The sequence below is a fragment of the Rhinatrema bivittatum genome, chromosome 6 (genome assembly GCF_901001135.1).
Source record: "Rhinatrema bivittatum chromosome 6, aRhiBiv1.1, whole genome shotgun sequence".
NCBI classification, from domain to species: domain Eukaryota; kingdom Metazoa; phylum Chordata; class Amphibia; order Gymnophiona; family Rhinatrematidae; genus Rhinatrema; species Rhinatrema bivittatum.
In genome coordinates this window covers 223,160,739-223,183,639 of record NC_042620.1, presented here as the reverse complement: position 1 = coordinate 223,183,639, position 22,901 = coordinate 223,160,739, and the positions used below count along the sequence as shown (strand labels likewise).

General features: G+C 42.7%; 1 protein-coding gene across 6 annotated transcripts in view; it reads right to left on the bottom strand.

The window, feature by feature from the left end:
• The window catches only part of KLHL4 (kelch like family member 4), a 569,208-nt gene that overhangs the window by 288,463 nt on the left and 257,844 nt on the right, over positions 1-22,901 (bottom strand). For 2 of the 6 annotated variants that reach the window (XM_029606596.1, XM_029606597.1), the window contains 2 exons: positions 10,171-10,273; positions 6,965-6,985 (listed from right to left, as the gene is read on the bottom strand). The exons of 3 other annotated variants lie outside the window; for them this stretch is intronic. The gene's annotated coding sequence lies outside the window, so the exon portion shown is untranslated. The remainder of the gene's footprint in view (positions 1-6,964; positions 6,986-10,170; positions 10,274-22,901) is intronic. One more of the 6 variants, XM_029606599.1, reaches the window with a different exon arrangement.

Here is a 22,901-nt window from a genome sequence, read left to right as displayed (position 1 = left end):
GTCTTAGTTCTATAAAGCATAAAGTGTGACCTATATGCTAGCACGAAAACCTCGCATGTGGTTTTATCTGCCCTTTAAATTCTCTTGCTGGAGCAAGGGTCTTCTCATACAAAAAAAGAATGGATCCCTGAGGCCATGTATATATTACCGAGGGTTTTGCACGATTATTGTCAAGGATCGCTATCCCTTGCCATTAATTTCTGAACATTTTGATAGGCTTCAAGAAGCCAAGATTGTTTTCTAATTTGGATTTATGGAGTGCTTGCAATTTCATCAGGATTAGACAAGGAGATGAGTGGAAAACCACCTTTAATACCAGGGTTGACCATTGAAAATATACTGTCATGCCATTCAGACACCCCTGCTGTTTTTCAGTTTATGGGTAATGGTATGCTTTGAGACGTGGTATCTTGCAAGACAGCCCAAGGAATGTCCAGCGGCCATCCCGGAAAGGGGGGTACTTTGAGGTCCCAACAAACAGTTCTTGCCTCCCACCAGCAGGAGTTTCTGTGGGCTTCTGGAATTATGACCCTTATTTCTTGCTGATAGTTATCTTAATTCCTGTCTAGACACACATAGGGCCAGATTTTAAAAGCCCTAAATGCGTAAATCCACAGGATTTATGTGCGTAGGAGACCTTACATGTGCCGGGCCTATTTTAAAAGTCCTGGCCACTCGCATAAAGCCCCGGGACGCATGTATGCCCCAGGGCTTTGCGAAAGTGGCAGGGCGGGACTAGAGGCCCCCAACAGTGCTCATTTGCCACTGTGTCGGAGGATTGCGCGCATGTTATAAAATTGGGCGTCCATGTGTGCGCGTCGGGTAGCACACGCACATGGACGCACGCGCAACCTTTTAAAATCTGCCCCATAATTTCCAAGCTTCCAGTCAACAGGTTGCCAGAGCTTGGAATGGCTCTCACCCGAGGGTTCAAACCCAAAGTGAAAGTATCCATTGCAGGCAGAAGGCACTCTGTTGCTGTTCCAGTCGGAACCCATCAGATGCACCTCGCCAGTGTACCGGCCAGTCTAGACTTTGGAGTCACATCTCTAGCTGTCTTTACCATCATACTGTAAGGAGAGATTCTATGTGGGAGAGGTCTGTCCAGAGAGGCTTTGCTTGACTCGGCCCTTAATAAAACAGTGTTAATGAACTAGAAATATACAACTCCAGAACACGTTACTATTTAAAACATAAAACTATAAAATAAAAGATAATGATCTGTAATTGAAAAGTTGATAATGTACAACAAACAATACTTTCAATTTATGAAAGTTAGCAAATTGATAGAACTTAGGGGGTCATTTTCACTAAATGGGGGGGGGGCGGATCCAGGGCGGAGTTGGCCCTGGAAGAGGAGGAGTCGGGGCGGCACCGGGGCTGACTCTGTGGAGACATCGCTGGCGGCGAAAGGTAAGGACCCTTATTGCCACCAGTTTTGCGCCATGTGCAATGGTGCAGTGGTGCAATGGCTGCTGGCTTTCGCAGGCCTGCCCCCTGCTTCACCCCCCCCCCCCCCCCCCAATTACCGCCAGATTTTCTAAGGTCTGTGACCTTAGAAAATCCAGGCCTTAGTATTAAATTATTAATGTAATTTTCAAAAAGCTAAAGCACACTTAATTTTTGTGTAGCTTTCCAGTTTTTATAGCAGCGTGACAATGGTTTTCATGATACAAATGAATCCCCCACAACATAATGCACATGTACCAAATATTTGCATAAACAAACATTTCAGTTTTCTTCTGAATAATATAGTTACTAGAATTTCGCACTGCAGGATATTTTTGGGATACAGATTTCTTGAAAAACATTTTTCCTTTTCCCTGAGCACTGCACAATATTTCTATTTCCCATGTGTTTATAATCAGCACCCATTTGCATTTTAATATACTTTTTAATTAGAAAACATGTTGCTGTCAATTATGTGTGCTATTGGCAGGGTAGTTACATGCAACCTGAACAATTAAATCACAAATACTTGTGAAAAAAATGCCCACAAAATTTGATATGGTCAATATTGATTGCTGTACTATTTACTGAAGCAAAAGAAAAACACAATCAGAATTTGGGATTCTTATCTCTGTTTAGTTTTTGATAGTGTATAATAAAACTATTCATTTTGCATATGAGAAGCTGAAAAACTATTAAGTTATTTCATTTTAAAAGATATGCGACAAGGTTAATCTACGGATTAGTTCAGAATAAAGAACTTTACATCAAAAGGTCACTAGTCAAAATCTAGCAGAGCTCAGTAACCCTCCAAATTATACCAACAGACAATCATTTCATTGATTACTATGGGAACGGTATGGTCATTGTTATCAGTGGAGAGATTCACACATTAATAAAGCACTATTACTATCTAGAACCAAGTGCTGCCTACTATGTAGAGGCAAATTCACTTTTCCCTCATTCTGTGTCTATGGGGAAAAAACTTAAATTAATCAAGACATTAGTGGTTCAAAAAGAATGCCAAAAATGAAATGGTCTTTTACTGCTAGAAGTGGTCCCTCCAAAAGAGTGTTTTTTGAACCAAGTCCTCGAGAAACAACTAGCCAATTGGATTTTCAGAATGTCCACAATGAATATCCATAAAATAGATTTGCATACAATGGAAGTATTGCATTCATTGTATATATTCAATGTGGAATCCTGAAAACCCAATTGGCTGGGTGTGTCCCAAGGAGTCAGCTGAGAATGAGAACTACTGCTCCAGAACAGGGCTAAGATGCATCAGGCAAGCACAATGGGGATGTTTGTACTTTTAATAAAATGGTGTCTGTGTTCAATGGCTTACAAATTAAAAATCTGGTGCTTATTGTAACGCCTTAACCGCGACAGTTTTGTTCTATGGAAACCAACCTGATTTGATACTTGTATTGAGAAGGTCGGTATATAAAAATCCTAAATAAATAAATATATGAATACTCCAAGAGGTCAATTTTCAGTGCCACTTGGCCGGATAAGTTTGGACTTATCTGGCTAAGTGATTCTGTTTGAATATTTGACCACATTCAGCAGCTGCCACTTAGCTGGATAACTATTTACTTATTTTATTGTGTGTATAACTCTTTGTATTGCTTACTTGTAATTTGCATTGTACATAATATATATGAGTGCAGAAACAAAGTTCTTGAAAACAAACAATTAAATAAATAAATACATTTGGCTAAATGGTTATCCATCTAAATGTTGGGTGGGGTGGGAGCGTTCCAGATAGTGCCAATATTCAGACTTATCCAGAGGTTTGCCAGATAAGTTAGACTTTTATTGAGCAGGTCTAAAGTTAGACAGTTAAACTTATCTGGCTAACACTAAGTTATCCAGATTTATTCAGTGCCATGGCTGAATATCCTGGCTAAGGGGGTCATTTTCAAAAGGGATCGCATGCGAAAAGGGACTTTTCACACGTGAAAAGTCCCTTTTCGTGTGCGATCACTAAATGGGGGCGGAGTTGTGGCGGAGTCAGCCCCGGAAGAGGAGGAGTCGGGGAGGCACCGGGGCTGACGCTGCAGTGACATCGCTGGCAGCGAAAGGTAAGGACCCTTATCGCCGCCAGTTTCGCGCCGAATATCTACACCTTTTATGGTGTAGTTATTCGGTGCGAAAGCCGGCAGCCAGCGCACCGCCCCCCGCTTAGCTCCCCCCGTCCCCCGTTTCCGCAGGATTTTCTAAGGTCTGCGACCTTAGAGAATCCAGGCCTAAGTTAGCTGGATATGTTACCTGGATAACTTTCTTAGCCAGATACTGTCTAAATATAGACCTCTAAATGTTTAGAAAATAAAAAAAAAATGTTAGTTTAAATGTGATTAAAGTTTTAATTAAAGTATACTGTACATTTTAATATTTTAAAATCTAACACATTATTAAGAGACTCGAATTATATAACATATTCCTATCCTCTGTATTTTTTCTGCATGCATCATCTGTTAGATTTTGTTGACCTTGAGTTCCCTGAAAATGTCAGGTGCCTTAGCAACAAATGTGAAGGTGAATCTCTTTCTCAAACAGATTCATTGTTGATGCAGCACTTTTTGCCTTTGGAGATGTGTCCCCAAAGTGTTCTGAGAATTTCAAGTCAACCATAACAAACACACCATTCATCTCCCCTTTGTGGTATGTAATTACCTTTTTTAAAACTTATATGTCATATAGTGTGTTTCAGAATCTCAGACCACCTGTTTCTAGCGCATTAAACAAAGAACATAAAATATTTTAAAGTAAACATATAGACATGTTTACATTTAATGCAATGCTTTAATGGAAGTCGACAATTTGTGGTCCATGTTATGTTGAGAAAATGCAAACTCTGCTAATAATATAACATGTACATATTATGCATAATAATTGTACTTCTGACATAAAATTGGAGAGTAGAAATCGTTTAAACTTCACTATTAGAGCTCATTCACTCACATTTCATTAATGCAAAATGTGAACATATCTAATGGAAAGAATGTTTCCATGTTCTTTTCTTGTATTTATTTTGAAGGATTTTAATCTATGTCTGTAGATAGTGTGCCCATAGATAGGCAGTTTTCTTTTTTTTGTCAGGTAGGCAGGTGGGAGCAGCTGTAAATATACTATACTCACATTGGCAATTTAGTTGCTTGTTAAGTGTGTCAGACGAAAAATTACATGGTCTTTGCTTTGAGGTCTTTATAGCAAGGAATATTTTCATTTTATTCATCTTTTAGTAATAACCTAAATTACAGAAGAAGGGTATACTTTCAAAGTTAATCAAGCGGTAAGGTTTGATATGGCAAGCAGAACCATAGTTTGGTGAAGAGGGGTGAGGGAGGGGGGAGTGGGAGGACAACAGTGTGGTGACACAGGTTAGTATACAGTGGCACAACAGTAATTGCTGCCCAGTTCCCACTGTTTCAACACAGGATGCTACATTTTCCAGCTACAGCACTTAATTGGCAGCCACCGCACTGAAGTGCACAAATACCACTTGTAAGGACGCATCCATATTCCTGGCTCTGTGCTGCCCAGAACCTACCCTGCCACCATTACATGATTCAGCTGGGGATGAGGGGTGCTCTGGAGATACCTTCCTCTCCAATGGTCATGCACAGATAACATCAATATTGGCATATCCCACCATTGGCTGTGGCAGAGTGCTCTGACATCGGTGATGGGTAGGGCAAATGCCAAATTTATAATCAGGTTAGCACCCCTCCATCCCCCTAATCCATCTTTCCTGAAGATGCTTCAGTGAATCACTACATCCCCTCTGGATAATTCAGTGCCTTAGTGCCACTTAGGGAATGCAGCCAAGGTGCCCTTATGACCAAGGTGGAATTGGAAGCAGCTTTCCAAGTAGATTGTGTTTCACCCTGCCAGTTTCCTTTCAATGGGATTTCATTTTGAAGGGACTTTTTTTTTTTACTATGACAAGTATCTGACAATGGACTGAGGAATGAAAACGAGGAGATGCCGAAGTTTCACCCAGTGAAGGGCTGCTTCAGGGCCTCATTTAAAATGACATCAATAACGAGATCCAAAACATGTAGCAGGGTTTTCCACTATCTTGTTGATGTACTCATTCCATAGAAGTTCATAAACGAGCTCTTAGGCGCATGACAGTGTGCACGCTTAAGGTTCTTTCAATCAAAGCGGCTCCAAAGCACATCAAAATGTAGTATGCGTGCAACAACAGCAGGAAAGCAATATCAACCCGACTGTAGGAACGCTATAATTGCAATCTGATTAGTTTCAGCATACAATCTGATTAGTTTCGGAGTACAATATGTGTGTATTCCGAAACTAATCAGATTGCAATTATAGCGTTCCTACAGTCGGGTTGATATTGCTTTCCTGCTGTTGTTGCACGCATACTACATTGTGATGTGCTTTGGAGCCGCTTTGATTGAAAGAACCTTAAGAGTGCACACTGTCGTGCGCCTAAGAGCTCGTTTATGAACCTCTATGGAATGAGTACATCAACAAGATAGTGGAAAACCCTGCTACTCATATTTTGGATCTCGTTATTGATGTCATTTTAAATGAGCACCTGAAGCAGCCCTTCACTGGGCTAAACTCAGGCCTAGAGTCAGGCATTCATGGATTAATTGTTTCTTAATAAATATTTTTGAGGACTTTCGGTATCTCCTCGTTTTCATTCCTCACGGCTTTGTTTGACTGACTTCCTTCTTGTTTTTTGGGCCTGACAATGAACTGATCCATCTCATGTGCTTACTTTGAAATGTTCAGTACTTTCATGCACTAGGTAGTGGCAAAGATAGTTGGCTATAAGTTCTTCATCCACTATTCTGGATGAACTTTACAGTTTTGAAGATCTGAGATGCCATAGCAAGCACTTTTAAAATTATAACTATACAGAGAGTCATTAGATGGGCTGATTAGAATCTATCTAGTTGATGCAACTATTGTTTCTGTTTGAAGAATCATTGCCAGTATCTATGAACAAACTTCTACATGATTAAACTCATCATTCTTATGGTCTGAATTTTTTAGTGTTGATTTTCTAAAACTCTCTACATTTCAGATTGACTCATTTTATTTTTTCCTGACCTACATTATTTTTTAGTTCAGTTTTTATTGCATTTATATAAACCATTAGCAATACAAAAACAAACAAAAAAAATGCACAACCCAGCAATAACAGAAAAAAACAAGGGGTTACACAATACCATTAATCAGATATGTCATTAGACAGACAATATAACCTTTACCGTTTCCAAAATACTTTCTATTTTTTTTTAGATATATTTGACTTTCTGGCAGAGAATAATTTACACCTCTATGACCAATATACTATATTTTACCAGAAAAGTAATAAAACTGTACATTTTCCAATCATTTAAAATTTTCATAAGGGTTAGTGAATTAAGAATATCCACAAATTTTTTGTGGAAATAGAGTGTGAAGAATTTAGTCAAAGTAAACAAAAAAGAATTAGATGGAAAGTAATATCCAGATCTAAGTTCATTTTTACCTTGATTTGAGTCCAAGCTTCCTGCCAAAAAGGAAAAATATTTGAATATGACAAAATCATATGTCCAAATGTTCCAAGGTCTAAACCACAAAACCAACAATTAGAATGAGTATTATTCACTTTATACAGTTTAACACTTCATGCATAACAAAATACAGAGATTTTAGAACATTAGCAGATAACAACACCCTATTTGTTTTTGACCAAAAAAAAGTCTTGCATTATTAGAGACAAGTCTAACTCAGAAATATAGAAACATGACAGCAGAAAAAGACTGCATATCCCATCTAGTCTGCCTATCAGCACAATTAAGCTTTATAACACCCATCACTCCCTTAGGGATCCTCTGTATTTATCCCATGCTTTGTCTTTGGATACTTTGTTTTGTTTCCACCACCTCTTCTGGGTTATGCGCCCCACCCGTGGTTGTCCCGTGCACAGGACCGCTCACCTTTGGGGTCATACAGCGGGTCCCGGTCCTGTCTCCCTTGCAGCCCTTGCGAGTCCAGCTAGGCCGCGGTGTCCTGCGGCGTCGGTCGCCGGGCCTTCAGTCGCGTGCCGGGCCTCACGCCAGGCCTCGGCGTCTCAGCAGCTAGCCACGCCTCTACGCGCGCACCAGGCGCCCTGATGTAGATTCTAGGGTGGGTCCTAGTTCCGTGATGCACCCTGATTGAACTCTTGTTAAAAGGAAGTTCATGGCCTCACTTCCTTGCCTTGGCAATCAGGTCGGTTTGTTCCTGAGGTTGCCCTTGCTCGTGTACTTGCTTACTTGTTCCTAGTCTTGTTCCAGAATCCTTCTGTTCCAGTTCCATTCCTGCTTGTACCTGCTTCCTTGCCTGCTTGTTCCTGTGTTCGTTGTTCATCTCCCTGGTCTTACCTCAGACTGACTTTCTGGTAAAGACCTCAGCTTGCCTGCCTGCCACCTGCCAAAGACCTCAGCTTGTTCCTGATCTGCCTGCCTGCCTGCTGCCTGCCAAAGACCTCCGCTTGTTCCTGACCTGCCTGCCGCCTGCCAAAGACCTCAGCTTATTCCTGATCTGCCTGCCACCTGCCAAAGACCTCAGTTTGCTCTTCGACCTTGCCTGACCTCTGGATCTTGACCCTTGCTTCATTGACCACTCCTTGGACTGATTCTTGGTCTTTGACCCTGTTTGTCTGACCTTGCTTGATTCTGGCTCTGTCTCTAGCCTTGTCCTCACCAACTCTCTTCTGGTTCACTCTCTTCCAACCTGTCTCCAGCTTCAAACCCAATAGCGCTCTTCCAGTGTCTGTGGGCATGCCGGACTCTGACTCTCCCAGGAGACCCTGCGAGACCCACCTAAGTCCCAGCAGCCCGGGTCCCTAAGAGCTCCTGCTGGGGGGACCTCGGGCTTCCAGCGGTGAAGACCTACACTGCCTCTGTCTCCTTCCATGCTCCGCCCCCTGAGGCCAGTTTCTGTACTACCACAGGATAGGGGTTCACCCCCGAGTGCAACATTCCGGGAGGCTGTTCCATCCATCCATCAACTTCTTTAGAAATATTTCCTAAGATTACTGCATTCCACCCTCATCCCATCACCCCTCATTCTAGATCCTCCTTTCCACTGAAAGAGGCAAACTTCCTGTACATGAATACCTTTGAGATATTTAAATGTTTCTATCATATCTCCCTTATCTCGCCTTTCCTCTCTTCTTCATAAAGTCTTTTTGATCTGAATGAATATGATTTACAATAACTTTGGCCAATCTCATTGGCAATAATTTTTCATCTATCTTGCGATAATAATTAGATAAATGTGCTTGTGGTTCTGATGTAACATAGTAACATATTATCAAAGTATATGATGGCAGATAAAGTCCAAAGTTCCATCCAATTTGCCCAGAAAGTTGCTTTTGGTAGTAATTCCTGCTTCATACAAGTTACCCTCCATGCCTTCAGTTAAGGATAGTAACTGCAGTTCCATGTAGCTTACCCTTTGCCTACGTTAAGTAATTGACGCTCCATTCAGGTTTCACCCACATCTTCTGCTAAAGGTGGTAGTGACTGCTGCTCTGTGCAGGTTACCCCTATGCAGAAGTATTACCCCATTTTTTAATTTCTATCTTCTAGCCTGTAGGGATCCGCAGTGTTTATCCCATGATCTCTTGAATTCCATCACCAGTTTCATCTTCACCATCTCTTCCGGAAGGGTATTCTATGCATTTACCACTTTCTTTGTGAAGAAATAGGGGTAGATTTTCAAAGGGTTGCATGCGTAAAATACACGCGCAACCCCCAAAAACCTACCCCTGCCTCCGCCTGCGCGCACCGAGCCTATCTTGCATAGGCTTAGCGGCGCACGCAAGTCCCGGGACGTACATAAGTCCCGGGGCTTGAAAAAATGGGCGCTCTGGAGGCGGGGCCGTGGGCAGGACCGAGGCCTCCGGAAAAGCCACCGGGCCGGGGGATGGAGAGCCGGCGTATGCAAGTTACGCTTGCCCAGAGGCAGGCGTAACTTCTTCAATAAAGGTCAGGGGGGGTTAGTTAGGGCTGGGGGACGGGTTAGATAGGGGAAGGGAGGGGAAGGTGTGGGAGGGCAGAAGGAAAGTTCCCTCCGAGGCCGCTCCAATTTCAGAGCGGCCTTGGAGGGAAAGGAGGCAGGCTGCTCGGCTCAGCACGCGCAGGTTGCACAATTGTGCACCCCCCTGCACACGCCGACCCTGGATTTTATAACATGCGCACGGCAGCACACGCATGTTATAAAACTGGGCATAGATTTGTTTGCGCCGGGTTGCACGAACAAATCTACACCCGCGCGCTTGTTATAAAATCTGGCCCATATTTCCTGAGTTTGGTTCTGTGTCCCCTGCCCTGGAGTTTCATATCATGACCTCTAGTTCATTTGTATATTATTTTAATTATGATTTAACCACATTATTTAATATTTATCTTCATTGTAAACTACCAAGTTTGTACACCAGATTGATGGTATATAAATAAAATAAATAAATAAAATCTCTCTCCTGCACCACCTCTCCTCCAGGATATACATATTCAGGTTCTTCAGTCTCATCTCACATGTAACAGTAAAACTTTACCAGATTTGTGTAGCAAGAATAATAACAGCCTTAGAAAAAGTATCTTATATCCAGTTCATTCTCCAAAAGATTATCATATAAGCAATGTACTTTAGGGGCTAAAGGAAACTACATTTTTCATAAAAATTCAGCAGTAAACGAATCCCTACCTGGTTTTATTTGAGAGTTGATTATATAAATGGCCAATGAGATTTCTTGAACAGAGACTGGCAGTTCTAGCTGTTCAGCAATCAAGTCCTCAAGTTTTGGGTGCTGTAATATATGTCAAACGTGTATAACAGCATCATCAGATCAAAGCTATATTAGAGCTATATAATCTTGAATTACATTCTTTTTACTAGTCAGTAGAGTATTCCCCTTTTTAATGTGACCTACATTATTTACCATGATTAATATTTTGCATGTTGGATAGTTTGCCTGTACAATAATATATATGCATTTGTTAATTCAATATGTTTTCTAATTTTAAAAGTATTCTGTTCAAAATGCAATAATTTGGAACATGAGGTAGCCATACTGGGTACATTTTATAAAATGAAAACTGGAGGTAGAAAGCTTTCATCCATCATGAGAAACTATCATGCTAAAAAGGTTCTTCTGGGTAACAGTATAACTTAATTACTAAGACAGATATTCTCAGTAGTAACCTTCAGATACTAGTGTTCATTTTAGCTGGTGTTCAGGAACAAAATGCTGATCTTGCACCTTTCTGTTCATTCATCTAATGTGAGGAATGGAAAATTAAATGTACCCTTAAACCATTTTACTGGACTAAAATCATGAATTGATGCCAAACTTTAGTCTGGATTTTTGATGGATATAGTTAATTTATTCAGCATTAAGATATCACAATTATTTAAAAGCAAATGGATTATATCCAAATCACATATGTTTATTATACATGTATGCTTATAAACATCTAACATTATCCCTCATATCATTGTCGCCCTTTATTATTTAAATTGAAGATTAACACCTACCATATCATTTACAATCTGTGCAAATTCTGAAAATAGCTTTGTGTGTTTCAAAAAACACTCTTACATACTAACAGAGCACCAAATGATTCTCATGTCATCTAAAAGAGGTCTCACATGCATTCTTCTCATGTATGGAAACATAAAGAAGGATGGGCTTTCAGGTCAAAAGGACAGCCATCATACTACATGTAATAGAGAGTTCTCAAAGAATCCCATTAATATATTAAAGATAATTGGCTGAAAAGATCATAATGAACTGATCTGCTGCAACTGAGGCAGAATGCAGTTCTGACTTACAGTGCTCATTTGTGATATCACTAATTGCCATTTAAAAAATGAGAAACACAACTTTTTCTTTCTTTTTTGATTCTACCTCTTCTTCACTCACCCCAGATCCAAGTTGCCACGTGAATACAAATATCTCTCTTTCAATCTTGGCCAATTGCAAACTCCTTCCTGACAGTACCCCATTGTCTGACTTCAGCACAATCTCCCCAGGAGGGGGAGAAGATTCACCAAAGTATCAGTTGATCCCTATGCCCTTTAGACCCTTTCCCCCCAAGATTCATCTGTAACCTGAAACATGACCCAGCCCCCTAGCTGTCATAATTAATGCCATTCTTACCTACGGGTCCTTACCCCTGTTGCTTAAAAAGGCAGTTATCAAGCCAATCTTGAAGAAACCAGGCACTGATCCAAAAATAATTTACAACTATGATCCAGTCTCCAGACCTATCTTCTTGTCCAAGCAAGTGGAAAAAGTGGTTTAGTTCCAACTCCTTGACATCCTAGAAGATGGCAACATCCTGCATCATCTCTAATCCATCTTCAGGAAAGTCCATGGGTCAGAATCTGTCCTAATGGCCATCACTAACAGTATCTACCTACATGCAGACCAAGGTGATAATTCCCTCATAGTCCTTCTGGATGTTTCTGCTGCCTTTGACACTGTAAACCACAAACCTTTGGTTCAATGTCTAAGAGGCATTGGCATTGAAGGCATTGCCCTCAAATGGTTTAAATCATTCCTCTCTAACAGAATGCAATCTATCACATTTGCCAAAGAAAACCATCCAACCCCAGCATTCAGTCATCTCCCCAATACTTTTCAACATTTATATTCACCCAGTCTGCAACCTCATTCAATCCTTCAACATGGAATTCTGCTTATTTGCTGATGACATTCAATTCTGCATAATAATGGGATCAGACCAAACCTCATCTATTGCCATTCTCAATGATTGTCTTACAGCAGTAGTCCAATGACTTAGCAACAACAATCTCAAATAAAACCCTGCCAAATCATAATTTCTCTGACTCAGTCATCAAGGTCATCCCATTCCCTGGCATAAGAACACAAGAAATTGCCATGCTGGGTCAGAACAAGGGTCCATCAAACCTGTTTCCAACAGAGGCCAAACCAGACCACAAGAACCTGGAAAGTACCCAACACAATGTTGGGTTCCATATTAGGTGCTACAACCCAAGAAAGAGATCTAGGTGTCATAGTGGATAACACATTGAAATTGTCGGTTCAGTGTGCTGCGGCAGTCAAAAAAGCAAACAGAATGTTGGGAATTATTAGAAAGGGAATGGTGAATAAAACAGAAAATATCATAATGCCTCTGTATCACTCCATGGTGAGACCACACCTTGAATACTGTGTACAATTCTGGTCACCGAATCTCAAAAAAGATATAATTGCGATGGAGAAGGTACAGAGAAGGGCTACCAAAATGATAAGAGGGAATGGAACAACTCCCCTATGAGGAAAGACTAAAGAGGTTAGGACTTTTCAGCTTGGAGAAGAGACAACTGAGGGGGGATATGATAGAGGTGTTTAAAATCATGAGAGGTCTAGAACGGGTAGATGTGAATCAGTTATTTACTCTTTCGAATAGTAGAATGACTAGGGGGCACTCCATGAAGTTAACATGGGGCACAATTAAAACTAATCGGAGAAAGTTCTTTTTTACTCAACGCACAATTAAACTCTGGAATTTATTGCCAGAGGATGTGGTTAGTGCAGTTAGTATAGCTGTGTTTAAAAAAGGATTGGATAAGTTCTTGGAGGAGAAGTCCATTACCTGCTATTAAGTTCACCTAGAGAATAGCCACTGCCATTAGCAATGGTAACATGGAATAGACTTCGTTTTTGGGTACTTGCTAGGTTCTTTTGGCCTGGATTGGCCACTGTTGGAAGCAGGATGCTGGGCTTGATGGACCCTTGGTCTGACCCAGTATGGCATTTTCTTATGTTGTTAAGATCCCATGCTTCTGATGCAGTTAAAAGCTGTGGCTATTCCCTAAGTAAACTTGATTAATAGCAATTAATGGACTTCTCCTCCAAGAACTTATCCAAACCTTTTTTGAACCCAGCTACACTAACTGCACAAACCACATCCTCTGGCAACAAATTCCAGAGCTTAATTGTGCATTGAGTGAAAAGCTGAACAACCCTAACCTCTTCAGCCTTTCCTCATAAGGGAGCTGTTCCATCCTCTTTATCATTTTGGTTGCCCTTCTCTGTACCTTCTCCATCGCAATTATATCTTTTTTGAGATGTGGCGACCAGAATTGTACACAGTATTCAAGTTGCTCACCATGGAGCAATACAGAGGCATTATGCCATTTTCCGTTTTATTAACCATTCCTAATAATTCCTTGTTTGCTTTTTTGACTGCTGCAGCACATTGAGCTGACAATTTCAAAGTATTATCCACTATTTATTTATTTATTTACAGGCTTTTATATACCGGTATTAGTAGGGTCATCATACTGGTTCACATTTGAACAAAAGTTTGAAAGTGCATGTTAACAGGGGAGAAAAACTGGGAGAGGGAAAACTTAAGAGCAGCATTCAAAACAACAATAACAAGAAGAGAACTTGGCGGGAACCTTAACTTAAAGAAGGGAGTTATGTTGCTGTAGTAGTACACGGGGGAGCTGTAAGAGTGTAAAAGTTATTCAGGATAGGCACATTTGAATAACCAGGTTTTTATGTTGCCTAGATCCTTTTCCTGGGTGATAGCTCCTAATATATGGAACCTAACATCGTGTAACTATAGCAAGGGTTATTTTTCCCTATATGCAACACCTTGCACTTGTCCACATTAAATTTCATCTGCCAATTGATGCCCAATCTTCCAGTCTTGCAAGGTCCTCCTGTAATGTATCACAGTCTGCTTGTGATTTAACTACTCTGAATAATTTTGTATCATCTGCAAATTTGATAACCTCACTCGTCGTATTCCTTTCCAGATCATTTATATATATATTGAAAAGCTCCAGACCAAGTACAGATCCCTGAGGCACTCTACTGTTTACCCTTTTCCACTGAGAAAACTGACCATTTAATCCTACTCTCGTTTCCTGTCTTTTAACCAGTTTGTAATCCATGAAAGGACATCACCTCCTATCTCATGACTTTTTAATCAGGTAACTCCTTACAATCTAAGGAGTAAGTATGAAGTCTAGAGGTTCAATTTCATTTGAACCTCACAATGGAAACTCATATATGTCTAAGATGGTAAGGACTTCTTTATTGCATATGTGCCAGATTCGCCAACTGTACAGTGACTAGGGGTGTGCATTCGTTTTGAACTTATATGTAAAACACAACTTATTATTTTTTTTTAACTTAAAAAAGTGATGAGGCGAAAACGATCGGATTTCCAACTTATTCAACATAGCTATGTTGAATACGTTGGAAATCGCGATTGTTGATCCTAAATAAAAATTTAAACCCCTCACCCTCTTTAATCCCCCCCCCCCCCAAGACTTACCAAAACTCCCTGGTGGTCCAGCGGGGAGTCAGGACGCCATTTCTGTACTCCTTTGCGAGGAGCACGTGACGTCGGCGTCACGTCGGAGTGACACGGACGTCACGTGATTCCCCGCACGTTCGCTCCGGGACCCTCGTTGGACCCAAAAGGAACTTTTGGCCAGCTTGGGGGGGCGACCCCCCCCCAAGCTGGCTAAAAGTTCCTTTTGGGTCCAACGAGGGTCCCGGAGCGAACGCGCAGGGAATGACGTGACGCCGTCACGTGCTCCTCGCAAAGGAGTACAGAAATGGCATCCTGACTCCCCGCTGGACCACCAGGGAGTTTTGGTAAGTCTTGGGGGGGGGATTAAGGAGGGCGAGGGGTTTAAATTTTTATTTAGGGAACCGGTACACGTATGGACATAGACTCAACTTATGGAATTCTCCATATGTCCATATTGACCGAAATTGACCCCCCCTTTCGACTTATGGACTTATGAACATAAACTTTTGGTCTGCACATCCCTAACAGTGACCTTGATAAACAATCTTGCTACTGTAATACATGTGTTATTCACCAGCCAAATAACTACTGCAACTCTTTATTTAATGTCATTTCACTATATATTCTAAAGTACCTCCAGCTTCTATTATTATTTTTTATTTTTTTTTTTTTTTATATACCGACATTCATCTCAATTGAGATATCACACCGGTTTACATTCAGGTACTGTAGGTATTTCTCTATCCCCAGAGGGCTTACAATCTAAGTTTTTGTACCTGAGGCAATGTAGGGTAAAGTGACTTGCCCAAGGTCAAAAGGAGTATAGCCACTAGAATCTTGGTAGGGATCAAAGCAACCAATCACATAAGACCATACTAACAGATGCACTGGCTCCTAGGGATGTGAATCGTTTTTGAACGATCAAAATTATCGTCAGATAATTTTAAAATCATCCAAAATCGTTAGAGTTCACGATACAATACAAATGCCCGCGAATTATCATCAGGGGCATTTGTATTGTATCGTTAAATAGGGCGCGGGAAAACTGGCACACCAAAACAACCCTAAAACCCACCCCGAACCTTTAAAACAAATCCCCCACCCTCCCGAACCCCCCCAAAATGTATTAAATTAACTGGGGTCCAGTGGGGGGGTCCCAGCGCGATCTCCCGCGATCTCCCACGATCTCCCACTCTCGGGCCACGGCTGCATTGAGAAATGGGGCCGGTGGCCCTTTGCCCTTATCATGTGACAGGGCAAAGGTAGTGCCGGCGCCATTTTGAAGATTGGCAATACGGCCCGTGTGCAGGAGGTCGCTCCCGGACCCCCGCTGGACTTTTGGCAAGTCTTGTGGGGGTCAGGAGGCCCCCCCCCCAAGCTGGCCAAAAGTCCCTGGGGGTCCAGCGTGGGTCCGGGAGCGATCTCCTGCACGCGTGACGTCAGGAGCCAGGAACCAAAATGGCGCCGGCGCTACCTTTGCCCTGTCACATGATAAGGGCAAAGGGCCACCGGCGCCATTTCTCAATGCAGCCGTGGCCCGAGAGCGGGAGATCATGGGAGATCGCGCTGGGACCCCCCCACTGGACCCCAGGTAATTTAAAACATTTTGGGGGGGGGTTCGGGAGGGTGGGGGATTTGTTTTAAAGGTTCGGGGTGGGTTTTAGGGTTGTTTTGGTGTGCCGGTTTTCCCGCCCTCCCCCGATTTACGATTTTTAACGATTTAACAAAAAAAAAAAAAAACGACGATCAGATTTCCCTCCCCCCCCTGCCAAAATTGATTGTTAAGACGATCGATCACACGATTCACACCCCTACTGTGGCTCCCAGTCAAAAGCAGGATACAATTCAAAACCTTATGCTTCATCTACAAGTTCATGAGTAACAGGCCCCTGAGTATCTCCCTCAAATTCTTTTCCTCCACATTGTCACTAGAGAACTCAGATCCTCCAAAATGGCTCTTCTTTCCTCCCCTTCTCTAGGTATCCTATACAAGACCTTATGCCTTCAGTTGTTATGCTCCAAAAATCTGGAATAAGTTACCAGTACCCCTATACCTTGAGCCATGTTACTTCACTTTCATGAAAAAAGCTAAGGCCTGGCTCTTTGGATACACCTTCTCTCAGATTCCCTAGCAGAGGTACCCAGTCTTTTTGGTATATAAATCTGAATCAACAAGAAAGGACTTTGTTATATACCCTGGTCTCTCAGCGCCATCCATTCTAAACTTGATTCAACTGTAATTGTAAATTGCCTTCAACCAATGCATTGTAATTGTTAGTCGAAACTTGTTTTGTAACCCACCAATAGACCACGTATGGAAAAAAAGCAGAATATCAAATGTCTATAAATAAATAAAAAAGTAACACTTCTAACTAATCTATACCTTTAGGAATCAGACTTACATCATTTATACATCCTCACAAAGCTAATCCTATGCCAGTGAGCTGAGTTAAAAACTGAGAATCCTGGTTACATTTACTTACAATAAGGGGCGGATTTTAAAACCCCTGCGCGCCGGCGCACCTATTTTGCATAGGCCGCCGGCGCGCATAAAGCCCCGGGATGCGAGTAAGTCCCAGGGCTTTCGAAACGGGGAGGGGGGGGGGGTGGCAGGGGCGTTCCTGAAACGATGCGGTGTTTCGGTGGCGGGCCAGGGGGCGTGGTGCCGACCTGGGGGCATGGTCGAGGCCTCCGGACCATGCCCCCGGGACCGGAGGACGGAGTGGGGCTGCCGGCGATGCGCACAAAGGTAAGGGGGGGGGGGTGTTTAGATAGGGCCTCATGGATCTGTATTGGGACCCTTACTTTTCAATATATTTATAAATGATCTGGAAAGAAATACGACGAGTGAGATAATCAGATTTTCAGATGACACAAAATTGTACAGAATAGTTAAATCAGAAGCGGATTGTGATGGATTGCAGGAGGACCTAGTGAGATTGGAAGGTTGGGCATCCAGGTGGCAGATTAAATTTAATGTGGATAAGTGCAAGGTGATGCCTATGGGGAAAAATAACCCATGCTATAATTACACAATGTTGGGTTCCATATTAGGTGCTACAACCCAAGAAAGAGATCTAGGCATCATAGTGGATAACACATTGAAATTGTCAGTTCAGTGTGCTGCGGCAGTCAAAAAAGCAAACAGAATGTTGGGAATTATTAGAAAGGGAATGGTGAATAAAACAGAAAATATCATACTGCCTCTGTATCGCTCCATGGTGAGACCGCACCTTCAATACTGTGTACAATTCTGGTCGCCACATCTCAAAAAAGATATAATTGTGATGGAGAAGGTACAGAGAAGGGCTAAAAAAATGAAAGGGAAATGGAACAGCTCCCCTATGAGAAAGACTAAAGAGGTTAGGACTTTTCAGCTTGGAGAAGAGACAGCTGAGGGGGGATATGATAGAGGTGTTTAAAATCATGAGAGGTCTAGAACGGGTAGATGTGAATCGGTTATTTACTCTTTCGGATAATAGAAAGACTAGGGGGCACTCCATGAAGTTAGCATGGGGCATATTTAAAACTAATCGGATAAAGTTCTTTTTTACTCAACGCACAATTAAACTCTGGAATTTGTTGCCAGAGGATGTGGTTAGTGCAGTTAGTATAGCTGTGTTTAAAAAAGGATTGGATAAGTTCTTGGAGGAGAAGTCCATTACCTGCTATTAAGTTCACTTAGAGAATAGCCACTGCCATTAGCAATGGTAACATGGAATAGACTTAGTTTTTGGGTACTTGCCAGGCTCTTATGGCCTGGATTGGCCACTGTTGGAAACAGGATGCTGGGCTTGATGGACCCTTGGTCTGATCCAGTATGGCATTTTCTTCTGTTCTTATGTTCTTAAATTGACTTAGGGAATGGTCTCTGCTATTACTGGCATCAGTAGCATGGGATCTTCTTAGTGTATGGGTTCTTGCCAGGTTCTTTTTGCCTAGTTAGGCCTCTGTTGGAAATAGGATGTTGGGCTTGATGGACCCTTGGTCTGACCCAACATGGCAATTTCTTATGTTCTTATGAGTTTGTGAGTGGTCAGTTGAGCTGCTGATGAGGCAACTGTTAATGAAATACGTAATGGAGGGTACGGTTGCCATCCATAGACAATCAGGAATGGAGAGGCTTTGGTAGAAGTGCTGCTGCAAAAGTTGTGGGAGAATTCAGTCCACAGTAAAAGGGTGGCCCAGTTTTCCTGACGCTCGTTAATAAAGGATGTCAGGAAAGTCTTAATTGTTCTGTTCGTGCATTCCACCTGTCTCTTAGCTTGGGAGTATTAAGCCATAGTGAAGCGAGTATCGGTTCCTCTCTGCAATCTGTAATAATGACTCACGATCTCCATACCTGCGATAACATCTTAGACAGAAGGGAGTCTTTGGAGATTAGGAACAGTAGTAGATGATACACTCACAATTGTAGATATCTGTAATGGTTTCTATGCAACAGAGAGTCTTCAGTATATTCAGGAACAGGAGCCGTAGGCGAGTACTGGTTTCTAATATGCAGTCTGGAATGAGAACTCACAATATCTGTGTATGAGATGCCTTCTGGAATAGAAGAGTCCTTGGAGAGTTTTAGGAACATAGGAACCGGTACTCACTCCATGAGGGCCTATCTGCAATCTATAATAGTAATTCACAAGATATAGGTATGTGATAGCTTCTGAGATAGAAGAGAGTCTGTGAAGGATTTTAGGAACATGTTAACTCCTCCCTCTCCTGGAGGAGATCCATAATAGATTGCTAGCTCTGCCCCTCTGGGATTGTGCTCTGACAAGATCTCTGCAGCCTATTTGGAAAAAACACCCGCAAAGTCGGCACATTGAGGTGGCAGTCCCAGTGAGATTGAGGCTAGTAGAACCAAGGGTGGAGGTGTAACAGGAAGAAGGCACACAGACCGTCAATGAGGGCTCCACCTTGTCAGCTGGAGGGATCCCCAGTCAAAATGAGGAGAGTGCAGTTGTAACCAGGGTAGTCCCAGCACAATCTGGTGTATGGCCTTCTCAATGATATGGAAGACTATCTCCTCCCAGTGTAAGATGCCAGTGTGAAGCATCAGCGGCACTGTCATCACAGTGAGCTGCTCAGGCAAATGTTCTATGGAAATGGAAAAGATGATGAGCTGTGACTCCCTGGGGACCGTCCATAGTTTCAGGTGCTCCTCAATGACCTTCATGATGAAATTTCCCCCTGCACTGGAATCCACTAGTACAAGGGTGGAAAATTTGTTTTCATCCATTGTTATTGCCACTGGAAATGTAAGTTGGGGAGCGGGCAGGGTATAGCCTAGGGTCATCTCCCCATTGAATCCTAGGCATTTCCCTGCTTTACTGGACATTGGGCCAACAGGTACCCTTTTCTGGCACAGTAAAAGCAGAGCCCCTGGGCATGGCAATGCTGCTTCTCTTCCAGCATGATGTGGCTCTGCCCAAGCTGCATCAGTTCTCCTTGGCATCCAGAGGCAGGGTTCACCATGGGTAATGGAACAAGGGGTTATGAAAATGATGGCATGAGTTGCACACATCTATGTGGAACTTGCAATTCATGCGCTCTTTGCTGGAGGTACTGATCAATCCTCCCAGCCAGGTCAATGAAGGCATCAAGTGATTAAGGTAGTTCCCGGGCTGCTAACTCATCTTTGATCAAGAGGAGAGTCCTTCCAAAAAAATGCTCCAGAGACTGTCCTCTCTCCAATTCAACTCCGTAGCCATGGTATGAAAGTTGATGGCATAGTCCGTAAGGGTTCTGGTACCCTGTTGTAGGTGCAGCAGGTATGACCCCCACTGTATTCAGAAGGCTGGGCTCATCAAAAACCTGCTTAAAAGCCTTGACAAATTGAGACAGGTCTTGAATCAGTGCATCTTCCTACTCCCACAGGGGGGAGGCCCAAGCCAGTGCCTTCCCATCAAGGAGAGAGAGGATGCAGGTTGTCTTGATAGAGTTGCTTGAGAACTGCGTAGGTTGCAGCAAAAAATACATAAACACTGATTTAAGAAACCCTGGCACAGCTTGGAGTCCCCTGAGTACCTAGTGGGTACCGGAAGGTGTATGGTAGATGCTACCAGTATAGGTCTATGGGCTGCTGGCATTATGGTGCTTGTCATGGCAGTGGTGGCTTCAAAACGGGTGCTGAGGTGTTCCATAGTGCCTGCCAGGGCTTCCAGAAATTGCTGTTGCTGCTGAATCTTCTGCACCAGGCCCAGAATGGCATGGAGGCCTGAGAGATCCACTGGGTCCAAGGCCTCTGCAAACTGTTGAAGGAGTGGACCCTTGGACTGAGACGAGTTTGACACTACTTGCAGGGAGGAACCCTGCAGGTCCTCATCAGCGGCGGGAGGTATTGGTCAGTGCTGAGACCCAACAAGACCTTCACCACTACCAGACCACATTCCCTGCAGGTTGAGCCCTCGGGTGCCAGGGCCAGCTGGACTTAGGCACAGGTCTCCAGTGATGAAGATTCCCATGAAGGACGGCAGGTGAAAGAAGAGTCGAGACATTCTAAGGGTCGGGGCAGGCGGCTAGTAACAGAGTCCAGAAGACGGGCCAAGGATCAAGGCAGGTGGCAATCAAGTAACTCCATGAAATGTACCAAGGTTGAGACAGGTGACAATCAGGCAGAGTCCAGAGGAGGTCCGAGATCAAGACCAAGAATCAGTCCAGGGGAAGACGAGACAAAGGTCAGGAACACGAACACAAGAACACGGAATGAGGCAACTAGCTACTCACACAGAGTTCCACCTGTTGCAGAGGCCAGGACCAAGGGCAGGGTCTGGCCTTAAATAGTCCAAGAGTGCGGATATCATCAGCGAAGGCCATGGAGGTTTTCCCACCACGGGCCCTTTAAAAGAAGAAGAGAGGCATGTGCATGTGAGTAAGGAGGTGCCGGAAGGTTCAGCAAGTCAGCAGCAGTGGTGGAGGAAGTATAGCATTGGCAGTGGGTGAGGGAGGCCAGCTGCAAGTACTGAAGGTTGGTGGCATCTCTGGGCCACAGAGAGGGGATACGGCATTGGGAGGTGAGCGGGACCGACCGCGGAGTTCTGCAGCCAGCTAGTGCAACAGTTCCACATTGGAAGTCACCATCCAGAAAAAGATGTAGGTGTCATCGTGGATAATATGTCAAAATTCTCTGCTCAGTGTGTGTGATGGAAGCCAAGAAAGCAAATAGCATGCTAGGAATTATTAGGAAAGGAATGGAGAATAAAACAGAGAATATCCTAATTCTTCTTTGTCACTCTTTGGTGCGACTGCACATTGAGTATTTTGTGCAGTTCTGGTCACCACATCTCAAAATTAGAAAAGTTACTGAAAGGGTAACCAAAATGATAAAGGGGATTGAATGATTCAACTATGAGGAAAGGCTAAAGCGGTTAGGGCTCTTCAGCTTGGAGAATAGATGGCTGAGGGAAGGAATGCTTGAGGTCTATAAAATAATGAGTAGAGAAGAATGAGTAACACAAATCAGTTTTTTCCTTCAAAAAGTATGAAGACCAGAGGGCATTCAATGAAGTTACTAGGTAATACATTTAAGTTAGGAGAAAATATTTTTTTACTCAATGCATAATTAAACTCTGCTGTTTGTTGCTGGAGGATGTGGTGAAAGCTGTTAATATAGCTAGGTTTAAAAAAGGTTTGGATAAGTTCCTGGAAGAAAAGTCCATAAACCATTATTAAGGGGTCTTGGGGAAATCCACTACTTATCCCTGGGATAAGCATCATGCACTCTTTCAACCTTTTGGTATTCTACCAGGTACTTGTGCCCTGGATTGGTCACTGTTGGAAATAGGATACTGGGCTTGATGGACCTTTGGTCTGACCCAGTGTAGCAAATCGTATTATATTCTTGTCATTACAATGCCAAAACTTTAAGGACATCAGATTCCAGGGCCCTTCTGAATCAGGTTGGCAAGAATCCTCCATGATTTGTACCCTTTCATTTTCTTTTCTATCTCCAACCACTTCTTTTCACACCACTTTTTGAAGAGTCTTACTGACACAAAAGACAGATTATTCTAAACATACACTCATGTCAGTTTACTGCTCTCTTGGAACTATCTGCTCTTCTTTCACCTATTCTCCTGGAGTGTAGTAGCTCTCCCATTTCTCCCTTATCTTTGACAAAATATTCTCCTTTGCACA